Here is a 23,331-nt window from a genome sequence, read left to right as displayed (position 1 = left end):
AAAAAATTTTTTTTAATTTATTTGAGAGACAGAGACAACATGAGCCAGGGGGAGGGGCAGAAGGAGAAGGAGAAGCAGACTCCTCACTGAGCAGGGACCCTGATGTGGGGCTCGATCCCAGGACCCTGGGATCATGACCTGAGCTGAAGGCAGATGCTTAACTGACTGAGCACCAGGTGTCCCAGTAAGGTGGTTTTATTAAAGCGCAGAAGCAGGGCCCGAGGGCGGGAATGGGGTGCCCCGGGGTCGCCGGAGCGCCCATCACGGACTCTCAGGCTGGGGCCGGGTGAGGGCCAGCACAGGCCTCCCAGGTGCTTTGGAAGCAAGGTCTCCGGGCCCTGAGGGGGCTGCCTGTTGTTGGGAGAAGCTCTTTGTTAGCCTGAGTCAGGAGACCCTTCGGGTGTATATCTGTGGTACCTCAGGGTTTAGAGATAGACAAAGTTTCCATAGGAATTTTTATATGTTCAAGTAGACTCCCAGGGGCCTGGGGTCGGGCTGGAATTGCCGGTGGCCCTCGCAGGGTGCTACCACCGAGGCAGCTGAGCTCCGAGGGGAAGGTCCCTGCCTGTTTCAGGGACGTGCGGATGGGCTGTGAGTTGAAAGGAAACTTATTTTACTTTATTTTATTTTTTTATTTTTTAAAAATACTTTATTTATTCATGAGACACACACACACACAGAGGCAGAGACACAGGCAGAGGGAGAAGCAGGCTCCATGCAGGACTCCAGCATCACACCCTGGGCCGAAGGCAGGTGCTAAACCTCTGAGCCACCCAGGGATCCCCCTTGAAAGGAAATGTGACAATTTTCCTTCTGTCTTTGTTTTCCACATCACTTTAAGGAAATAAAATTGAAATCCAAAGACAGGAGTAAATATTTTTGTATATTAAAGTAGTGCATACGATGAAGTAAAAAAAAACAAAAAAACAACCCTATGATAAATGGGCAAAAAAGGGTCTGAACTGACACTTCACCCAAGAAGCATTTCAGATGGCAAAGAGCTGAGGACAAGACGTTCAGCCTCTTTAGCCATTAGGAGAACGGCCTTTGAGACCACACCGATGGCAGCGCCAGCCCCGGGGAGCAGCCGGAGCCCGCTCGTGGCCAGAGCCGCTGTTTGGGAAAATGTTTGGCAGCTTCTTATAAAGTCTAACATACCCCTAGCTCGTGACCCAGCAGTCCCATCCTGGGCTTTTACCCCAAGGGGATGAGAAGACAGGTCCAAACGGACCTGGATGCACGCGTTCACAGAGGCTCATCCATGCGTCTGCACAACCACCTGGCAAGGTGCTCCAAGCGAGACGACAGCCCCCATGGGGTGTGTGGCCAGGCCCAGCCCTGGGCACCAAACCCTGCCGGCAGCTCTCCTGGCAGTGGAAGCTTAAACCAGTCAGTCTGGAAAAACAACAACAACAACAAAAAAAAAACAGTCAGTCTGGAATTACCTGCTCCGCACCTGGGAGCTGATCTGCCCAGGGCACCCCTGGCGAGCACCCCCACCGCCTGCGGGGAAGGGGACTGCTGGCTTCTCCCACCCTGGCTTCTGCCCGGAAAGGTCTTTTTTTTTTTTTTTTTTTTTCCGGAAAGGTCTTGTATTTCACGAAGCTCCACAGGACCCTTCTATCAGCTGGATGGGATGCCGACTCATGAGTTGGTGAATAAAGCCAATAAAATATTTAGATTTACTCAGTGGAACTTTGTTTTCCAACAAATGTAAAGGGATAAACTACAGATGGATGCAGTGTCAGGAATGAGTCTCAAAAGCATTATGCTAAGAGGGAAGACAGAAAAAAATCATACACACACTGTGATTCTGATGAGGGAGCAGAAGGCCAGCTGAGGCCCAGGCCACCACCCCCACCCCCACCCCACCCCCACCCCGCCGGGTGGGGTGTGTGGGACGAGCCTCAGACTCCTGGCTGCCCTAAAGCTAAGGGAGGGAAAAACAAATATTAACTTCTAGAGGGCACAGTCCTGCAAGAACGGAGTCTCCCTCAGTTTACAAATGTCTTACTGATTTCCAAGAGCAAAGCATACTTATCAATAACAAGTAACTTCCAAAAGGAAATGTAGGTACGATCAAATGTCCTTATAACCTGCAGCCCACCGACAGATACTCGGGGGGAGGGCGGGCAGGCCAAGTACAGCGCTCCTCCAGGACGCCCCCAACTGTCTTCACGCTCCTGCTACAGGGAGAAACAACCTTGGTCTGACACTAGCAAGGCCTCCAGTATCCTGTGGGTCTTGTCAGCCGCTGAAAGTCCTATAGAAACTTCCCTTATCCCTACTTCCCCCAACCCCAGGTATATAATCAGCCACCACTCAGTGTCTCAGGGCAGCAGCTCTTCCTGCCCTCAGGTCCTGTCCCAGGGTTTTAATAAAAACACCATTTTGGGGACGCCTGGGTGGCTCAGCGGTTGAACGTCTGCCTTCAGCCCAGCGTGTGATCCTGGAGACCGGGGATCGAGTCCCATGTCGGGCTCCCTGCATGGAGCCTGCTTCTCCCTCTGCCTGTGTCTCTGCCTCTCTCTCTGGGTCTCTGATGAGTAAATAAATAAAATATCAAAAAAAAAAAAAAAAAAAAAAAACAACACAAAAAACCCCACCATTTTGCACCAAAGATGTCTCAAGAATTCTTTCTTGGTCGTCGGGTCTGGACCTCTCTCCACCAAACCCTGCCTAGATTCCAAAACTACATCAACAATGAGAAAGTAGCAAGAATCAAATCAGAAACTGCCAAGGGTGAGGGGTTGCTGCGGGGAGGGGGCGGGGACCTCTTAGGGCAGGAGGACGGGTTCTGTATGTTGATTGTGGTGATGGCTACAGGTCCGCAGGTATTTGTCAAAGCTCATGAGACTATACTTAAAATTCGTAAGTCTTAGAAATTATACTTCAAGGGGCGCCTGGGGGGCCCAGTGGTTGAGCGTCTGCCTTCAGCTCAGAGCATGACCCTGGGGTCCTGGGATCGAGTCCGGTGTCGGGCTCCCTGCGAGGCGCCTGCTTCTCCCTCTGCCTGTGTCTCAACCCCCCCCCCCCGCCCCGCTCTCTCTGTGTCTCTCATGAATAAATAAATTAAATACATTTTAAAAAGAAAGTCCAGTAGGAGATACAGAGCAACTATTGGAATCAACGCACAAATTTAGCAAGGTCACTGGCTGTAAAATCAATATGTGAAACCCAATTGTTTGCCTCACACTACTGCTACATTTAGAATCTCACACTGAATTCCGGGCAACCCCAGGGTAACTTCTGCTACTTACTCGTTTCTAGCAAGAAAGGGGGTGTGGGTCATCAGAGAGGCGGCAGAACCCCACCCTCCAGTGGCCGGGGCAGGCCCCGGGAGACAGGGGCGGCCCCAGGCTGGTCCCGGGGCACCTGCAGGGGCGTCAGAGGAGAGACGGGAGGCAGGGGGGAACCGAGGGGTGTCCGAGGGGTGTCCGAGGGGTGTCCAAGAGGTGGCGGAGGGTGGCGGAGTCAGCGAGGGTCCGGCTCCTGGGCGGCCCTGGTGGACGCGGGGCTCGAGCCCGGGGCCGGAGCGCGCACCGCGGCGCGGGGACCCGGCGCAGTCCTCAGAGGCTCGGCGGCAAGCGGAAGGCCGGAAGGGGGAGGGGAAGTCCTTGCTTCCTTGCTGCCCCGGGGCGGGACCCACGGTCGGAGCGGACGGGCCTACGGGGCAGGGCGCTGCACTTCGCCGCGCCGCCGGCAGAGGGCAGCCGAGTTCGCGGGCCGGGCGCCCGCAGGTTGGGGATCGGGGAGGTGCTGCGGCGCGCGGACCCAGGGGCGGACGCGGCGGAAACCCCGGAAGACGGGACGACACCGCAGCAGCGATCGGAGCCTCCCACCTGGGGGCCGCGGGGAGGAAGTGAGGACGGAGGAAACGGAGCGAAGTCAAGAAGCGGAAGGGCAGCGTAGACACCGGCCTGCGGCTGGGAGGGCTGTGCAGGTGCGGGCGGGGGGTGGGGGGGCGCAGGTGCGGGCACGGGGGCAGGGGTGACTGGGGTCACCTGGGGCTGGCGGCTCAGGGGGGGGTGTCGGAGTAGCTGGGGGCGCAGCCAGGGGCGGGGTGGGTGCAGCCTGGGGTCTCGAATCAGGCACAGGTGCGAGCCGGGGGCGGGGCAGCCAGGGGGCCAGGGAACAGCTGTGGGGGGAAGCAGTGGGGAGGGCGCGGCCCGAGACAGCTGGGGACGGGGAAGGGGGTAGTGGGGCCGACGGGGCAGCCTGCGATGTTGGGAGCAATCCTGGGGGCCCGGGGACAGCTGGGGGTGCAGCCTGGGGTGGGCATCAGGGGCAAGTGCGAGTGGGAGGGGGGCGGGGGCAGCCACCGGTGTAGACAAAGACCGGCTGGGTGGAAATGGTGGTTTAGAGGATCCAGAAATAGTGCTTTGTACTTACGGCGCCCAAATATATGTAAGGAAAAAATAGCTCGGTATCAGACTTCTCTACAGCAAGCAAGACACACTGAAGCTGATAATAATAAAAAGAAAAACTCAAAAAAAAAAGTTTGAAGTGAGTATTTCCTTATGTAGTCATTGAGTCCTTCGACTGTCAGTGCTACAAAGATTTGAAAGCCTGAATTTCAGTTTCATTGAGAAGGAAGAGAATTGGCAATACACAAGTGAAATCTCAGCTCAAACTGGAGGAGAAACAAGTCCGCAGAAAGCAGAGGGAAGGAAGTTGTAAGGTAAGAGAAAGTGAGAAGCGTATCCAGCAAACCAGACTCAGTACATTAAAACCTTGGTTCTCCAAAAAATTACAATAGCGAGACAAGCAACTAACCTAATCAATGAAAGAGAGACAGTGGACGTACACAAAATAATAAACACCAAGAGCAAAGTTATTATTGAAACAGGAAAAAATTTAAATTGTAAGAGACTACATCATATACCTTTACATGAATAACTGCGGAGAAAAATATACAACCCGAAGGTACCCCGGGAGAGACAGAAAGCTTGAAGACCTCAAATTCAGTAGAAAATAGAAACAGCAAGAAAGTACCCCAGGAGCAAAAAAAGAAAAAAGTACCCCAGCAAAGAAGGCTGGGCATGGATTTCACACAAAAATTCTTTTTTTAAAAAAAGATTTTATTTATTTATTCATGAGAGACACACACACACAGAGAGAGAGAGAGAGAGAGAGAGAGGCAGAGACACAGGCAGAAGGAGAAGCAGGCTCCATGCAGGGAGCCCGACGTGGGACTCGATCCCGGGACCCCAGGATCAGGCCCTGGGCTGAAGGTGGTGCTAAACCGCTGCCACCCAGGCTGCCCTGAATATCCTTTCTCATTTAAAAGTATTTAAGAGGGGGAATCCCTGGGCGGCTCAGCGGTTTAGCGCCACCTTCCTCATATTATATTCCACATATCATATGTGGAATATTCCACATATTATAGTATATGTGCTGCTGAAGCGAGCACATCGTCTTACATTGTAAGAAAAATACCAGAATTGTTCCCTTCACAATCTGGCATGCAATCAGAAGTACCCACTGAGGCAATTAGCAACTACTGAAAAATAATAGGCATTAGAGTGGAAAGAAGGGGCGCCTGTGGGGTTCATTCGGTTGAGCATTAGACTCTTTTTATTTCTGTTCAGGTCATGATCTCAGGGTCATGAGATGCAGCCTGGTGCTGGGCATGGAGCCTGCTTGAGATTCTCTCTCCTTCTACCTTTATTTCTCCCACACACACTCTCTCTCTCTCAAATAAATGTTTAAGAAAAAAAAAAAAAGAATAGAAGTAAAATCAGTTCCATTGGTAGATGATAGAGTACCCGAAAATCCCAGAGAATAAGTAATAAAAACCGCCAACTTGGAAAATAATCCCAATGAATCGGGATGCAGAGCAAACTCACAACCGCAGAGCCATCAGAGGGCCTCCCCTGTGTGAGAGGAGGGAGACCAGGCCCTCAAATGCTTCCGCTGGACCACGGAGAAAAAGCCAGGCGGACTGCAAATGTGGTGTTTAAAACATGCTGGAGAGCTGTGGCAGGAGGGAGGGTTGAGGGGCCCGGGAACCAGCGGAGGGAAGCCCGCCCACGGCGCCTGATGCAGGGGCCCTTCCCTTCCCGTGGCCATGTGCCACCTCCAGGCACCGGGGGACGCGTGTGGTCCACACGGCCTTGGCTCTGGGCAAGGGAAACGCATGCAGATCTTACCACCAGTGCTACAAGCGCACTCTCCCACTTGGAATGCATGCAGATTTGTGAGTGCAGGAGACCGAGCCCTAGAAGGGACAGCTGCAAGAAGTGTGACACCTCCAGGGGTCTCCTGGCTGCAAGGCAGCAAAACCCCACAGAGGAAGAGGCCTGCTTCGGTCCCATGTCTGAACATGCTCTGAACAGCGTTGTCAGATTGGTAAACCGTACGGGAGGGTGGCAGGGCATAAAGACGCCCGTGAGTGGGGAGGGTGGGATCTCTCACACCGTCCAGGGCCAGGGAGACAGGCCGCTGAAGCCTCAGCCAGAGGCAGGGGGGTCAATAGGAGGTCACGTGCGTCTTTCTCAAACTGCAGTCCAGCCGCAACCAAGCTCAGCTTGTGATGGAGTTGGTGTGACTAGTACTTCACACCCACTGATCTGGTAAGGAGGACACGCGGGACCCCGACCTGTGGATGTATGGATATACGCAGCCTCTATGGTTCGGGTTTGTACAATGCCCAGCACACGATAAAAAGTTCGTAGATCTCGGGAGGCAGGGAAATGCGACCAGTAGCAATAGGAGGGAAAGACACACACAGACCAACGGATGGGCCACATAATGGAGTTAGCAGGAAAGGATTTTATTTGTGTGTGTGTGTGTGTGTGTGTGTGTGTGTGTGTGTGTGTTTAACATTTTATTTCTTTATTTGAGAGAGACAGTGCACCAGCAGGGGGAGCAGCAGAGGAAGAGAAAGAAGCAGGCTCCCCGCAGAGCAGGGAGCCTGGAATGGGGCTCGATCCCTGGACCCTGAGATCATGACCTGAGCCAAAGGCAGAGGCTTCACAGACTGAGCCACCCAGGTGGCCCTGGAAAAGGATTTTAAAATAACAATGACAACTGTGTTCAGTAAAATAGAGGAAAGGAAGAAAAAAAGATTTAAAGACAGTTTCGATGGAGAATGGGATGCTATAAAACAAATTAAGTGGATATTCTGTGTGTTAGTTAGGATTCTCTAGAGAAACAGAACCAACACAATGTTTCTACGTACAGACCAAGATTTCTTAGACTGACTATGACTAAGAAATGGGGCCTGACTATGGAGGCCGACAGGTCCAGTCTTCCGGGAAGAGCGAACGTCCTGGAGGCTGTTTGCTCCTCTCACTTGGGGGAGGTCTGTCTTTTGTGCTATTCAGACCTTCAGCTGATTGGAGGAGAGCCCCCAATTCCCCACATTCCAGAGGGCAACCTGCTTCACTCAAGTGTCACCAGTTGAAATGTTAATCTTACAAATTGATGAGAACTTATTAATGAAAGCAGGTTGAATTAAGTGAAATAAAATTAAAGATTTTTGTTGCATCTCAAAAAAAAAAAAATGAAATGTTAATCTTATCTAACAAACACCCTCCCAGAAACATCCAACAATGTTGGGCCATATATCAGGGTTCCGGGGCCCAGTGCAGGTGACACGTCGCATTAACCACTATATTCTGGAATTGAAAAATAAAATATCTGGGACGCCTGGGTGGCTCAGCGGTTGGGTGTCTGCCTTCGGCTCGGGTCGTGATCCTGGGACCCGGGATCGAGTCCCGCATTGATCTCTCTCTGCCTGTGTCTCTGCCTCTCTCAGTCTGTGTCTTTCATGAATAAATTAGTAAATCTTAAGAAAAAAAGAAAAGAAAAAATATCTGAAGAATTCATTTGGGAGAATTCAAGAGCAGAAGACAATATGAAGGGAGGGAGGGGCAGGACAGCACAAATAGCCAAAGTGAAGCTTTCAGAGAACAAAATGCTAGAAAGAACAACTCAGCACCAGCGCCCAGGAGGCACAGCCAAAGGGTCGAACTCACGGGAGCCTGGAATAGCAAGAGGAAGGGCGGAGGACGGCGGGAAAGAAATACTTGAAGAGGCAACATTTTTCAAGAGTGATGAAAGGTAAACCACAGATTCCCGAATCCCAAAAACTCTAAGCAGAATAAATGCAAAGGACGTCGCCGGCGCGAGCCCGCTGCACTCGACAGGCTGGGAACAAGACACTTCCATTAGCAGACAGGGAAGGGACATCGCCAAGGAAAAGCAACTAGGGTCTAAAGCTGACTTTTCTTTTTTTTTTTTTAATTTTTATTTATTTATGATAGTCACAGAGAGAGAAAGAGACACAGGCAGAGGGAGAAGCAGGCTCCATGCACCGGGAGCCCGACGTGGGATTCGATCCCGGGTCTCCAGGATCGCGCCCTGGGCCAAAGGCAGGCGCCAAACCGCTGCGCCACCCAGGGATCCCTAAAGCTGACTTTTCACAAAGATTATGGAAGCCGTCCGAAAATGAAACTGCATCTTTAAAAGGATAAATGACAAAATCTGGCGACCCTGAATTCTGGGCCAAGCAAAGGTAGTATTCAGAGATAGAGAAAACAAAAGTTTCCATACAGAAGGGCAGGTAATTCCTTGTCAGCAGACTTAGATGACAAGAAATAAAAAAGGGAGTTCTTCAAGGTAAATAAAATGACCACACATGGGAGTAAGAAGCTTTAGGAAGAAGGTCAGAGGAGCAGAAGTGAGAGGTATTTGGATTCAACACAAAGGTGTGTTTACGGTGTGCATGGTGCGGTCAGTAACACGGAGCAGTAAATAGTAAGGTAAATGGATGGGTGTAGACCAAGCCCTCCTGTGACCGCGCCTGAGCTCTGGGGGCTGGGGCGGCCGCGTGGAGTCAAGGCCAACTACAGTATGGCAAGGACACGTGCTGTCACCTCGGAAGGATCGTATATGAAATATGTCTATAAAAGAGAAAAGGAAATATGGAAAATATTTCATAAACCCAGAAGGATGCAGGACAAAGAGAAGAGACACTTGGGAAGAATGAAAGCACGAGGCACAGGCCTTCAAGCTGACAGCACGTCGTGCGAGCCTGCTGTGCGTGGACCGACCCTCCCCATGAAAAGGCCAAAACGTGCAGGCCGGGTAAAAAATAATAAACAGGTTATAACTGTCATTTAAAAAATAAGGGCACGGAGCAGCCAAAAGACAAAGAATGGAAGCGGATCCCCACGGTGAGAGGAACCCGGAGACATCCCAGGGGCCGCATAAGGGGTGCGTCCTACACCTGGTCACATCTCATACCAGCTCCGAGTGTTTAAGGAAACACAGCAGGTCTGAGATTTGAAGCAAGTCCAAATCACACATAGATATTTTTTCCTTATTAAAAAAAATATATTTTACATATTTATTTGACACAGAGAGTGAGCACAAGCCGGGGAGCGGCAGGCAGAGGCAGAGGGAGAAGCAGGCTCCCCGAGGACCAGGGAGTCTGCTGTGGGACTCGGTCCCAGGACCCCGGGATCACACCCTGGGCCACAGACAGACGCTCAGCCGCTGAGCCCCCCAGGTGCCCCCCCCATCAGGGCCCTTAATGCACCTGCCCAGTCACTTCACCTTCTCTGTGTTCCGTGGGAAGCAAGTCTCACGGTCACTCACACGGAGGGGGACGCGTGGGGTCACACGGAGGCGGTCTTCCAATTTTCATCTCTAATGGCTGGGGCCAGGATAGGCTTTGTCACAGGACAGCCAGGCAGGGGTTTGGGGACTGGGAGAATCAGATCTCTCACTAGTCACTAGAACATGCGGCGGGTGGATCGGGACGCAGACCCGAAGGTCTGAAACAGGGCAGCTCCGGGGAAAGCAGGGGCTGCGCTTTTTTTTTTTTTTTTTAAGATTTTATTTATTTATTTGAGAGAGAGAGAGAAGCAGGCTCCCTGCTGAACAGGAAGCCTGATGTGGGGCTCGATCACAGGACCCCAGGATCACGACCTGAGCGGAAGACAGGCGCTTAACTGACTGAGCCACTCAGGGACCCTTGGCAAGACTTTCTAACTAGGACTCAAAATCCACACACGCGGAAGATCAATGAGGCTGAGGGCAGTAAAATACAAATTAAACTTTCTGAATGCGACGTGTTCCAAAAACAAAATGAGAAGCCACGGACAAACTGAGACAGTATTTGCTACATGATTACAGCTGGACGGCTAATCTCATAAATGCATCGAGAGAGTTCTCCAAGACGGGGGGACAGAGCAACATGGGGGGTGCGAGGCAGCTCCCAGGGCCCGCTCCTCGGTGGAAACACGGGGAGAACTGATGAAGCACCGTCAGGGACAACGTTTCTGAACTCTGAACAATAGCCAAAGGTGACCAGCAAGCAAGCAAAGGCCTCATTAAGAAAAGGGATTTGAGGGACGCCTGGTGGCTCAGCGGTGGAGTGTCTGCCTTCGGCTTAGGTCGTGACCCTGGGGTCCTGGGACCAGTCTGGCATCGGGCTCCCTGCAGGGAGCCTGCTTCTCCCTCTCCTGTGTCTTTGCCTTTCTCTGTGTGTCTAAAACAAAGACAAAAACAAAAAAACAAAACAAAACAAAAAAACAAAGAAAGAATGAAAAGATTTGAATCCAGTATCAGCTTTGGGATTTTCTTATCTCATCCCGGCCCCGAGCCCCTTTAGGAGTTGGTGGGGGTTTTTGTTTTGTTCTGTTGAGAGAGAGCGCGCAGGAGCAGGGGGAGAGGGGGGCGGATCTCCAAGCAGACTCCCCACCCAGCGTGGGCCCAATGTGGGGCTCGAGCTCACGACCAACCCTGAGATTGAGAGCTGAGGTGAAATCGGGGGCGGACGCTCCACCGACAGAGCCCCAAGCGCCCCCAGGAGCATCTTCCTGTTCCTGCTGTGGGCTTCTCGTGCCAGGAGGAGCAGAGAGAGATCGTTCTCACGGAACGGTGGTCGTTTTAATCCATCGAGTGGCTCCCCAAAACACTAGCACAAAAGGGTTGCCTTTATGTGGGCTAAGTCACGACCCTGTGCCCAAAGCAAGGAAGGGCCCCAGTCTCCCCAGGGGTCCTGCAGGCCTGTACTCAGGCTGAGACACCCCTCCTGTCCCTGGGTACAAAGGGCCCACCACCTGGGGGGTCCGTCACCTCGAGGTGATTCCTTGCAGCAGGTAAGGGGACAGGAGAGAGCCCTCGGAGCATGGAGTCATTTTGGGGTGAGAGTGGGAAGCTTTTATTGGCTGTGCTGGGGGCAGGGGCAGGGACCCGGACACCTTAAGGAACATGCACATAGCTTGGTCACTTGCACGGACACATGCTGCGTCCGGTACGTCAGTGTGCTGGCACATCCACTGTCGGCCCCCCACATGGGGGGAGACCTTGGCATCACGTGAGCACAGGGCACCCACCCTCCCCAGCCCCACCCTCTCCACCACCCCACGGGGGTGGCTTCTCCAAAGCCAGCAAGAGGGAGCATCTGCCTCTGGGTGGGGCTTCGGTCTGTGGAGCATCATCACACACAAGCCGTCACCTCCACCACGTTAACAGTTCGAAGCAGGCCTCAGGCCCACCTGCTGTCCAGGAGGGTGCGAGGAGCAGGAGGCAGGACCATGGGCCGCCTCGGAGTCTATGTCCCACATAAGGCACCGGCAGCTCCTCTCTGCCAAAGCCCCCTGCCCCAGTCCTAGGAAGGGCCCCACAGCTGCACGCCGGAGTCAGGGGTTGGGAGAAGCTGGAGGATCGGGGGTGGGGGTGAGCAGCCCCGGGCAGTCCCAACCAAGGGTGGAGAGGCTCCGGGGCCCCTCTGTCGGCCCTGGGGGCTCTGTTAGTTGTGGGGTATGGATGGACATCAGCCCAAGTCCAGGTCAACCTAAGGTCTCTGCTCCCAGAACCCCAGAGCTGATGATGTAGGCAAGGCGGGGGTTCAGGAGCGGACAGTCAAGGAAGAATTTTTGAGACGTCTCGGGTGCAAAAAGGTGGTTTTATTAAAGTGCAGAAGCAGGATCCGAGGGCGGGAAGGGCTGCCCCGGGGTCCCCAGAGCGCCCATCACAGACTCTCAGGCTGGGGCGGGGTGAGGGCCAGCACAGGCCTCCCAGGTGCTTGGAAGCAAGGTCTCCGGGCCCTGAGGGGGCTGCCTGTTGTTGGGAGAAGCTCTTTGTTAGCCTGAGTCAGGAGACCCTTCGGGTGTGTATCTGCCATACTCAGGGTTTAGAGACACAGGAAGTTTCCAAAGGAATTTTTTTTTAATTTTTTTTTTTAATTTTTATTTATTTATGATAGTCACAGAGAGAGAGAGAGAGAGAGAGAGAGAGAGAGAGAGAGGCAGAGACATAGGCAGAGGGAGAAGCAGGCTCCATGCACCGGGAACCCGATATGGGATTCGATCCCGGGTCTCCAGGATCGCGCCCTGGGCCAAAGGCAGGCGTCAAACCGCTGCGCCACCCAGGGATCCCGGAATTTTTATTTTTTTAATTTTTATTTATTTATATTTTTTTTCCAAAGGAATTTTTATATGTTCAAGTAGACTCCCAGGGGCCTGGGGTTGGGCTGGAATTGCCGGCAGCCCTCGCAGGGTGCTACCACCGAGGCAGCTGAGCTCCGAAGGGAAGATCCCTGCCTGTTTTGGGGACGAATCAGTGCACTGGAGGCAGTGAGGACATTTCATTGCTCTTCTGCCTTTGTTTCCCACATCATTCTCCCCTGAACAGCTTTGACCCTTAAATCTTTGAGCTTGCCGAGGCTGAAAGGTCTGGTCTTCTGTAACTTCCGCTCCTGCACGGGGTCGTCGGGGGCCCCATCTGTGGTCAAGGCGGGGCAGCAGGGCCCACACCTGTAGGAGTTGCGAGAGGCTGGGGAGACCGCATGTGTGGTCCAAAGGAATCTTGGCTGGAAGTCCTGGCAGCAAAAGGTGTCTCCAGGGGGTGGGACCTGCGAGAAGACAGCAAAACGTGAAGAGAATAACAAAAAGGAAAACCCAAGTAAGCATCCTCTGGTAGTTGCCAAAAATCCTCTTCCAGTCCAGGACTTTAACCAGTGAAGGAAAGAGAGGGGTCTTCTAAAGCACCGGGTGAGCATTCGTGCCAGCTGGAAACCCAGAGATGACTTTGCGGAAGCCTGGGGTGCGGCCACAGCATGGCATGCAGAGATGGAGAGGACAGAGAGGACGGAGAGCATGGAGAGGACAGAGAGCACAGAGAGGACGGAGAGGACAGAGAGGACAGAGAGGACGGAGAGGACAGAGAGGACGGAGAGGACGGAGAGCGCAGAGAGCATGCAGAGGACGGAGAGGACGGAGATGATGGAGAGCGCGGAGAGGACAGAGAGCACAGAGAGGACAGAGAGCACGGAGAGGATGGAGAGCACAGAGAGTGGGGAGAGGACTGGGAGGATGGACAGCACGGAGAGGACGGAGAGCATGGAGAACATGGAGAGCACGCAGAGGACGGAGAGCGCGGAGAGGACGGAGAGCATAGAGAGGACAGAGAGGACGGAGAGGACAGAGAACATGGAGAGTCAGAGAGGATGGAGAGCGCAGAGAGTGGGGAGAGGACTGAGAGGATGGACAGTGCGGAGAGGACGGAGAGCGCAGAGAGTGTGGAGAACACGCAGAGGACAGAGAGCACAGAGAGTGCAGAGAGCACGGAGAGCGCGGAGAGGACAGAGCACGGAGAGCAAGAGCACGCGAGCCAGTAGCTGGCCCGGCCCGAGGGCCTTCCTGGCTGGCAACCGGCTTCGCGCCTTTGTGTTACTGCAGCACCTCGGAGAGAACCGCTCGGAGAGAACCGCTCTTCGGGAGTTGCTTCTGGCTTCCACCGGGCCCTTCAGAGCGGCCACGTGCCAGACCACATCCCCCAAAGAGGGAGCAGAGGTGGGTGCGGGTGGTCGTGGCCAGAGACACAGAACGTGCCCACCCTCGTTTTACATTTGGAAGGTTGGCTGGGCGGGCAGTGGCTTAGTGCCGAGTCCGTGCGCAGCCAGAAGCCGGGTCCCGCGGCCTTTCCAGCCCGGGGGGCCGTGGACGTGGTGACAGCCCCACGGCCTCGGGTCCCGTCAGCAGCCAGTCATGGGATTCCGGGCGTCCTGGGCCCGCAGCCGGCATGTCCCGGGCCTCCCGGCCTTGGAGGGCCCGCTTGTGCATGTGTGGGTGACAGCGAGAAGGCTTAGTGAAGGGCAGTCGCCCTGTGCTTGGCGGAAGCCCCTACTTGCAGGGGACTTCTAGCATAAATACGACTGAAGAATAAAAGCATCCAGAAGCCCTCTTTGTTCGAGGTCCAGCCTGGACTGTATCCTAGTTAGGAGGAGTCCTCCAAGGCAATCATAAAGAGAGTGGGGTCCTCCCTGTCTCCACAAGCCCCATGGTGGGGTATGCTCCGGCTTTGGAGGAGGGCCGCTGTCATCCCAGCCATGCAGGGTCGGTCGGGGTGTTAGCCGGGTTACACCATTGTTGGGGAATCAATCCCATTTTCCAGCTGTTTCACCACATGCCCATGGGGTCCTGGTATGACCCCCACAGGGTAACATGCAAGACTGTACGTGAACTACTGTGGCCATTTCTCTGCAGTTTACCTCCAGTTTTCTGCTCAGGCAAACAACATTCAAAGACAATCAGAACTGGAATTTAGGGCAGCCCGGGGGCTCAGCGGTTGAGCATCTGCCTTGGGCTCAGGGCGTGATCCTGGAGACCGGGATCCAGTCCTGCATCAGTCTCCCTGCATGGAGCCTGCTTCTCCTTCTGCCTGTGTTTCTGTGTCTGTCATGAATAAATAAATAAAATCTTAGAAGAAGAGAAAGAAAGAAAGGAAGAAAGAAAGAAAAGAAAGAAAGAAAAAAGAAAGAAAGAAAGAAAGAAAGAAAGAAAGAAAGAAAGAAAGAAAGAAAGAAAGAAAGAAAGAAAGAACTGGAATTTAACATCTGTGAAGGTGGGTTATTGAAAACAATTTTCTTACAAAAATCACCCTTATTTCAGAGATAGCCAAATCAAGACTAATTTGTAAAATAAGTTCAATTTTTAGCAAACTTGGCCTCATTATTTATATAAGCCCCACAACAACGGTGATGGGCCACATAGATCTCCTAAAACGTACTTTGCTGGAAACTTGTATAAGGACTCCCTAGATTGAACTCTGAGTAGCCTCTAGAAGCCAAGCCAAGTGCTTACCATCAGACTTGCCTGTAATACCTGTGGATTTGGGGGAGTTCCTTTTCACGAGGTCCCCAAAGCATCCTGAGTTTCCTGCACCTGCCAAGAAGTGACAGTCTTTACTCACTGGTGAGGCTGCTGGGAACTCTCACCAGGCATCGGGCCAGCAGTTCCAAGGGGCTTTGTGGCGGCAGGTTTCATAAGTCAGCCTTAGTCCTTAGAGCTGTTAGGTCATATCTGAGTTTCATAAATCCAACCTTAGTTCTTCAAAGCTGTTAGGTCATATCTGAGTTTCATAAATCCAACCTTAGTTCTTCAAAGCTGTTTGGCCATATCCGAGTTTCATAAATCCAACCTTAGTTCCTCAAAGGTGTTTGGTCATATCTGAGTTTCACAAATTCAACCTTAGTCCTTAGAGCGGTTTGGTCATACCTGAATCTATGCATGTCCCTCAAATACGATTTTCCACTCAAAGTCTTGGTAAAATAACCAATGTTTCCAGTGATGTCCTGTCACAAGGAGAACAGATTCTTATTGAACTTATGCAAATGACCATGGTTGCCATGGAAGAAAGAATACTCTCGGACACCTCTTGAATTTCAGAAGGTCCAGGTACAGAGAATAGTGAAATGTGTCAGTTTGTTCACAAATGCATATTTTATCATGTTTCTGTAAAGTCATAGATATCGTAAGAGAAATTTCCTTAATCTGGGAAAGCAAACAGAGCAATGTCTCAGGTAAGAGTCATAAAAACTATAATCAGTAATCATCTTCCTCAGTTCATTGAGTCCCATGTTACTAATTCTTATTCCCTGGGGATCCCGGGTAGCTCAGTGGTTTGACGCCTGCCTTCGGCCCAGGGCGTGATCCTGGGATCCCGGGATCGAGTCCCACATTGGGCTCCCTGCATGGAGCCTGCTTCACCCTCTGCCTGTGTCTCTGCCTCTTTCTCTGGGTCTCTCATGAATAAATGAATAAAATCTTTTAAAAAGCCCATCTAATTCTTGTTCCCTTTGAATGCAGCTTTGTAGCTAGTTCTGGAAATTCATACCCATTTGAGCTTTATAACCTAAAGATATAAAAAATACCTTTATTTGTCCTAAAACTCCTTCTTTACGAATCTCCTTGAAGATGAAACTTGTTTCACAAGAGAATAAGAACGATTAGAAATGACAAAAACTCAGAAAAGGACCTTCTAACAGTGTGACACGAGAGCCCATTATGATGTAACTGACAAGTAAATTCAGTTATTTCTGAATTTGTGACACATAACACTTCAGTAATCAGAATATCCAGTGGTGACATTATACCAGAACACAACATACCATATAAACAAGCCCAATGAGTCAAAGAGGCTTTGTTTACAATTTAAATCTCAAGGAAGTTTGGTAGAACGTTAGAAAGTTCTACAGCACATGCCTAAGTAGGATTACGGATCATTAAAGAACTGCTAAAGACACAATGTAGAAACCGGTTTTCCTGGACAAAGAAAAGAGAAAGCAATTTTGTTTATATTTTCTTATCAAGAGCAGACCAACAATCCAAGAAAAATTTGTCATTTAACAGAGAGAAAACACACTTTCAATTTTATAGCAGTGTACTTTAATTTTTTTTTTAAGATTTTATTTATTTATCCATGAGAGACACACACACACACAGAGAAGCAGAGACCCAGGCAGAGGGAGAAGCAGGCTCCTTGCGGGGAGCCCGATGCGGAACTCGATCCCAGGACCTCGGGGTCATGCCCTAGGCCGAAGGCAGACCCTCCACCACTGAGTCCCCGGGCGTCCCCAGAGCGGTGTACTTTTAAAATCCACTCTATCCTGACCATGCATAGAATTGCTTTCCAAAGATTTCCCTTCACAAACTTTCTACCACTTTCTTTTTCCTTCAACAAAAATGTATTCCCATTTCTTAGATCTTTCTTACACATACTGAGATGGTTCCCTTTTCCCCATCAGTCTTCATTAGATTTAGCAGGATTTTAACTCTTAGAAACCTTAGTCTCTTGGGGATCCCTAGGTGGTGCAGTGGTTTGGCGCCTGCCTTTGGCCCAGGGCGCGATCCTGGAGACCCGGGATCGAATCCCACGTCGGGCTCCCGGTGCATGGAGCCTGCTTCTCCCTCTGCCTGTGTCTCTGCCTCTCTCTCTCTGTGTGTGACTATCATAAATAAGTTTTTTTTTTTTTTTTTTATGATAGTCACAGAGAGAGAGAGAGGCAGAGACAGAAGCAGGCTCCATGCATCAGGAGCCCGACGTGGGATTCGATCCCGGGTCACCAGGATCACACCCTGGGCCAAAGGCAGGCGCTAAACCGCTGCGCCACCCAGGGATCCCCTGTGTGTGACTATCATAAATAAATAAGGAAAAAAATATTAAGAAAAAAAAAAAGAAACCTTAGTCTCCAGTGAGAACTAACTAGTAACCAGTGGTGAACTGTCACACCAGAATTCTTTGGACGGCAGATTTATGAATCTATTTAGCACAAAGCACATTTTCCGACAGACCCAAATATCCTTAGTTTCTTTGCAGTAAGAAGTCAAAGGTGCAAACCTATGTTCAGTGGCACTTTATCTTATTTGGAAAAGTCCTAGACGTCCAATGAATTCAATCCCAATTTGTCATCGGAGCAAGATTTTAAAGTTTCAGGTCACCAAAGACTTTGAAAGCTATTTTAACAATTACCCATGAAAAACTGAGGCAGACAAAATTAACCATCCTTTTAAGTCATCTTTTTGCTAACAAATTGCAACAGAGGTCATGAGGTTATTTGACCTTCAGCAAATCTTGGTAGACTAATAACGAAGGATAGACCGAAGAAAGGCAGGCAGGGACATGGGGCTCTGTCCCAAGTGCAAAACTACCCTTAAATGGGAAAAGACCCCATCCTGTTATTCTAGGCTTTACTCAGGGAGGACCTACAATTGTATGTAAGATTTGTATGACAGAAAGGCAGGGTGTCCTAACCCAGGCCCAGGGTGAGGGGCAGCTCAACAGCCAGTGAGATTTGTAAACAAAGATCTTGAGCTGGTGGCCTATGGCTGGCAGGCATGCCTTAGGGCGGCGGCCCTCTGGATCCCCGAGGCTGGGAACACCACCCTGGAAGGAGCCTCCCACCCTTTCCCACATGAATAACTACCTGATATGATAGATGAGCAGTGGACGGAAAACCTGATTGTGTGGCAGGTGTAGGGAGGGTTCATCATATTAAAACAGCCCACTTAGAAGTCCATCAATTTGTTCCTCACTGTCAACTTTTTCCTGGGACCCTGGCAGGGAAATCGAATGGGCAGTGTTAAGTCCAGGGGGTGCTCTTCTTAGCTCCTTCACCGCGAGGGGTGGGGGAGGAGCCACAGAGCGCTGCGGAGGAGGCCCCAGGATGGTCTAGGAACCAGTTATGCAGGCCTTGCCCCGGTGGTGCAGAGGCAGGAGGTGGAGGGGGCTGGGGTGGGGGCCAAAGCGGTGAGGTGCCACCAGAAGGCAGAGAAAAAGGGTTCTTGGTGCTAAACCTCCTTGGCAAAAAAAATATATATAAATAAAAATAAATAAATAAATAAATAAACAAACCTCCTTGGCTCAGACAGATGGACAGATACCACCTTGATTTTTTTCCACAAGAGTGGAAATATGCAGTCCATGTCCCCCTGCTAGAGAAGACAGGAACCTTCCCTGAAACAAAGGAACTTTCCACAGCTGTTTGGGATTATTCCTTAAAGTTCCCGCTGCGCCCCGAGGTAGCCCAACCCAATCAGTTGGCTCTGATTATAGCCATTAACCCGAGAAGTGAGGGAGAAGCCCCCACATCTATTATTAGGAGTAACAGCAAGAGTGTTGGGGTCCCCTCCGTCAGGGATGGTCTGTGTTTCCTCCAATAACCTGGATTCTATCAGGAGGAGGCCCATTTAGATAATTATCATCCTTTCTGTCAGGAAGGAGTTTATTGGCCTGGTTACTGACCAGACACGTTCTGCAAGAGGCCTCTTAGGCCCAGGTCCTAATTTAGAGTCCCCGAAGGCCTGGATGGACCTACGGTACCTCCATCTATTTGCCCTGCTTCCTGCTCCAGAGATGTAACTAGCAGTTCCCCCTGAGGCCAGGCAGTGTTGCAGGAGCTCAGTCCTTTCCTAGATTTTGCAAGTTGAATTGTTTCCTGTGGGTTAAAAGGCATCCCAAGGGGGAGTCCTTGGGAACTGAAGGAGAGGGAGAAGGTCCTTCACCAAGAAAATCCCAACCCACCACCTCAGGACTCCTGGGTAGTGTCCCAGAGGGGATATGTTTCTGGTGTCGAAGCAGCTCCAGGGGTCCCTCAAACAAATCGCTATGGTCACCGCAGCTGTTGAAGGCCCTGGAGGAGGGATGCTACAGTCCCCCCATCCCCCGCTTCCCCATCGCATTCTATTATTTTTTAAAGATTTTATTTATTTATTCATGAGAGACACATACACACACAGAGAGAGACAGACAGAGACACAGGTAGAGGGAGAAGCAGGCTCCATGCAGGGAGCCGGATGCGGGACTCAATCCTGGGACTCCAGGCAGGTGCTAAACCTGAGCCACCCAGGCATCCCTCCCCATCGCATTCTAGACCGCAAATGGGCACTGGCGTATAGACCAGGATACTTTGCCTTGTCGCACCGTGAAGAATCGACTGTTTTCAACCCTTGGAAAACACTAGAAAAGTTTTACAGAGGGGGGATTACCCAATTTTGTAGTTTAAGTAGTTAGAGGACATTGACAGAAACCAGTGAAGACAGCAATCCATCCTGCTCTAAGCCACATTGCCACACGTGTGGTCCTTGGGCCAACCTCCTAGCAAACGGTCCTGCATTGGGTTTTGATTCCATCGGGCACTGGTTTTGGCCGTCTCCCAGTGGAGGCCCCGCCACCAGAAGCGGCTGGACCAGGGATGGAGGGGATCACCTTAGAACAACTGGAGGGAAGCTCACACGGGCGTCTTAGATCACCAGATGAGTCACCTGGTGACTCAGATGGCTATCCCGTGCCCAAGACAGACAACTTGGTACAAGGACAGGATACAGAGAGGGCATTGAGTTTCTGGACTTTACTACCATCCCGGCCACGGTACTAACTTCCAGTCCAAAGGCAGGCTTTCTGCATCCCACGGATTAGCCCCGGGGTTGGGGGTTGCAGCCTGAACAACGGGCAGGAAAGTGTTCCAGTAAGACCACACTCCTTCAGAAGCCTCTGCAATGAGCGTAAAGGAAGAGGAGAGAAAGTTCTCACCAAGTTTGTACCGCGGCTCAGAGTCCAGATGGAGAGATTCAAAACCCCACTTTGGGCGCCAAGGGATGTAGTTTTGGAATGTTGGCGAGGTCCAGAGCCCACGGCCCAAGAAAGAATTCTTGAGACATCTTGGGTGTAAAAAGGTGGGGTAGGGGGACAGGACCCGAGGGCGGGGAGGGCGGGAAGGGCTGCCCCGGGGTCCCCGGAGCGCCCATCACGGATTCTCAGGCTGGGGCGGGGTGAGGGCCAGCACAGGCCTCCCAGGTGCTTTGGAAGCAAGGTCTCCGGGCCCTGAGGGGGCTGCCTGTTGTTGGGAGAAGCTCTGTTAGCCTGAGTCAGGAGACCCTTGGGGTGTGTATCTGTGGGCCGAGTGCTGGGGGATGATCACCAACCCGTATCTTGGGGTTTAGAGATAGAGGAAGTTTCCAAAGGAATTTTTGGGGATCCCTGGGGGGCTCAGTGGTTGACCGCCTGCCTTCGGCCCAGGGCATGATCCTGGGGTCCGGGGATCGAGTCCCACGTCGGGCTCCCTGCAGGGAGCCTGCTTCTCGGTCTGCCCGTGTCTCTGCCTCCGTGTGTGTGTCTCTCATGAATAAATAATTTTTTAAACATTAAAAAACAAAAGAATTTTTATACGTTCGAGTAAACTCACAGGGTCCTGGGGGTCGGGCTGCATAGCCTGTTGCTCTCAGCACAGTGCTAACACCGAGGCGGCTGAGCTCTAGGGGAACGTCACTCGTCACTCGGTCTGTTTCCAGGACGCGTCTGCCAATGGGCTGTAAGTAGCAAAGAGATTTTTTTTAAAAGATTTTATTTATTCATGAGAGACACACGGAGAGAGGCAGAGACGCCCGCTGAGCCACCCAGGCATCCCAATAGCAAAGAGATTTAGTTTTTCTTTTGCTTTTGTCTCCCGCATCAGCTGAGGCCCCTCAGCTACTTCCGGTTGGCCCCCCTGAACCCAGGCCACCAGGGCAGGCTGCTGGGTCATTGGGTTTCCAGGGTCCAGCTCTGCTCTACTCCCCAAGAACTCTCGGAGGAGGGGGTCAGTTTATCCTCTGCCTGGGGACAGGGTCAAAGGGGTGCCGGGCAGCCTGAGTCTCTCCCGGCCATGAGCCTCAGGCCCGGCTCAGCCAAATTCCCGGCGGAGAACAGATGGCACATCCCAGTCAGAAACGAGGGAAGAAAGCGGCCTGAGGTGCTCTTCGGAGAGGGGTGGGCAGGCTCAGGGAAGCCACACAGGGTCCCATTTTAGGGCGAGAGGGTAGCATTTTAGAAGTGACCAGCCGGTCCCAGGAGAGCCTGCAGGAGGCAGCTCAAGGGATCCTGTGGAGGCCGAGAAAATTGAGGCCATTCCACTCTAAGTTCAGTGTTAGCACACGTGCAGCCATCCCAGGCCCCTGGGAATCAGAGGGGAGATTTACGTTACTTCAGTTACAGGAAGAAAACAGCTTAACGCCCTAGAAAGCCCCACATTAGAATAAAAACAGAGCCCAAGCCGGGGGCAGGAAGCCCCTATTAGAATGAGAACAGAGCTCACTGCCCTTGAAGGCCCCATATCAAAATGTGAGCCGAACTTGAGGAATTGCTCCGCCCCTCCTGGAGGTCCCCGAGACCAGCCCTTAAAACTCAGCTGAAACGCCAAGCTGGAGCTTGTAAATAAACCCTCGTGTGTTTGCATCGGTGTCGGCTCCTCGGTGGTCTCTCGGATTCGTGATCTTGGGCGCAACAATCGACACTCACCTGGGCTCCTGGTGGTCACCCCCAACCTGAGAACCTTTGGTGGGTGTAGGGGTCAAGCAGGCTGCAGTGAGGGGGTGTCCACTGCCACCCGCAAGCTTGCCGGCACTCGCCAGCCCCTCTTGGGTGCCTCCCCCTGTCCCCCTGAATCCATTTCTTCTGCCTTTTCCTAAGAGGCTCCCATCTTCCCATCTCACCCCCTACCAATGAGCGCAGCTAAGGGGCCTCCAGAAAAACCGAACAAGGTGAAAACCCGGGGTCCCTCCCCTGAGGAAGACAGGGTACTCGGCCCTTTCCGACGAGCGCCCGTGGGGACACTAGGCAGGCTCTGTCCACAGGAGACATCCTCACATGCTGAGCACAGCAGAGCAGCCCCCCCCCCACAGCCGGCCTGCCCCGCCGCCCCTCTGCCCCAGCGTCCGGGGCTGCGGGGTGACAGCCTGGGGGCGGGGGGGGGGGCAGCTCTCTGGGGGCCTGAGTCCTGCCTGCAACTGCCTTGTCGGCCCTAGGTCTTCCGTCCATCTGTGTTCTGCTCACTTATCAGCTCTCCTCCATCCCACCCGGGTCCCCGCCAGCAGGCGAGCAGGAGCAGGGCAATGCGGCCAGACGCCGAGGGCTGGGGAGGAGGAGGCACCCCGCCTGCCACGCCTACCACGCCCGGCCTGCGCCCCGGGCACCACAGGAGGAGCACCTGGGAGGAGCGCCCTGCCAGGACCCCAGACCTGGGGCGGGATGGCTTCCCCCTCCCTGGGCCCGTGGGACCCTGGCAGACCCAGCAGCCTGGGAGGGGCAGGCCAGGGGCAGGGGCCCCCCACTCCCACTCCCTCCCCAGAGGGAGACCCCCTCCACGGGTGGAGGCCAGGAGACCTGGGCCAGGACGCAGAGCTGACTTTGGCCACTGAGAAAGGTGGCGGCACCCGGGCACCTGGCGCTGAGACCTGGGAGTCCGGGCTCCTGACCTAGGGCGCCTGGCCCCTCGGCAGCCTGGGCAGGGGCCAGGGTGGAGCCAGAATCTGGGGGCGCAGCCAGGGCCAGGCCACTTCCGCCCGCCCCGCCCACCCGCTGCCCGCCCCGCCGCACCTGTGCTCGCCCAGGCCGCAGGAAATGGAAACTCAGAGCCCTGGGCTCCTCCTCCTCCCCCCCCGCCCCCCCTCCCCAGCTCCACCCAGCCTCCCTCTGCCCCTGGGCGCAGCCTGCACCCTCCCCTGGCCTCCCTGGAGGCAGACGCTCAACCACTGAGCCACCCAGGTGCCCTCTTCTTAT

Source organism: Nyctereutes procyonoides, unplaced genomic scaffold (assembly GCF_905146905.1).
Source record: "Nyctereutes procyonoides isolate TBG_1078 unplaced genomic scaffold, NYPRO_anot_genome, whole genome shotgun sequence".
Taxonomy (NCBI): Eukaryota; Metazoa; Chordata; class Mammalia; order Carnivora; family Canidae; genus Nyctereutes; species Nyctereutes procyonoides.
The sequence above is the reverse complement of the archived record's forward strand: the minus strand, read 5'-3'. Positions refer to the sequence as shown.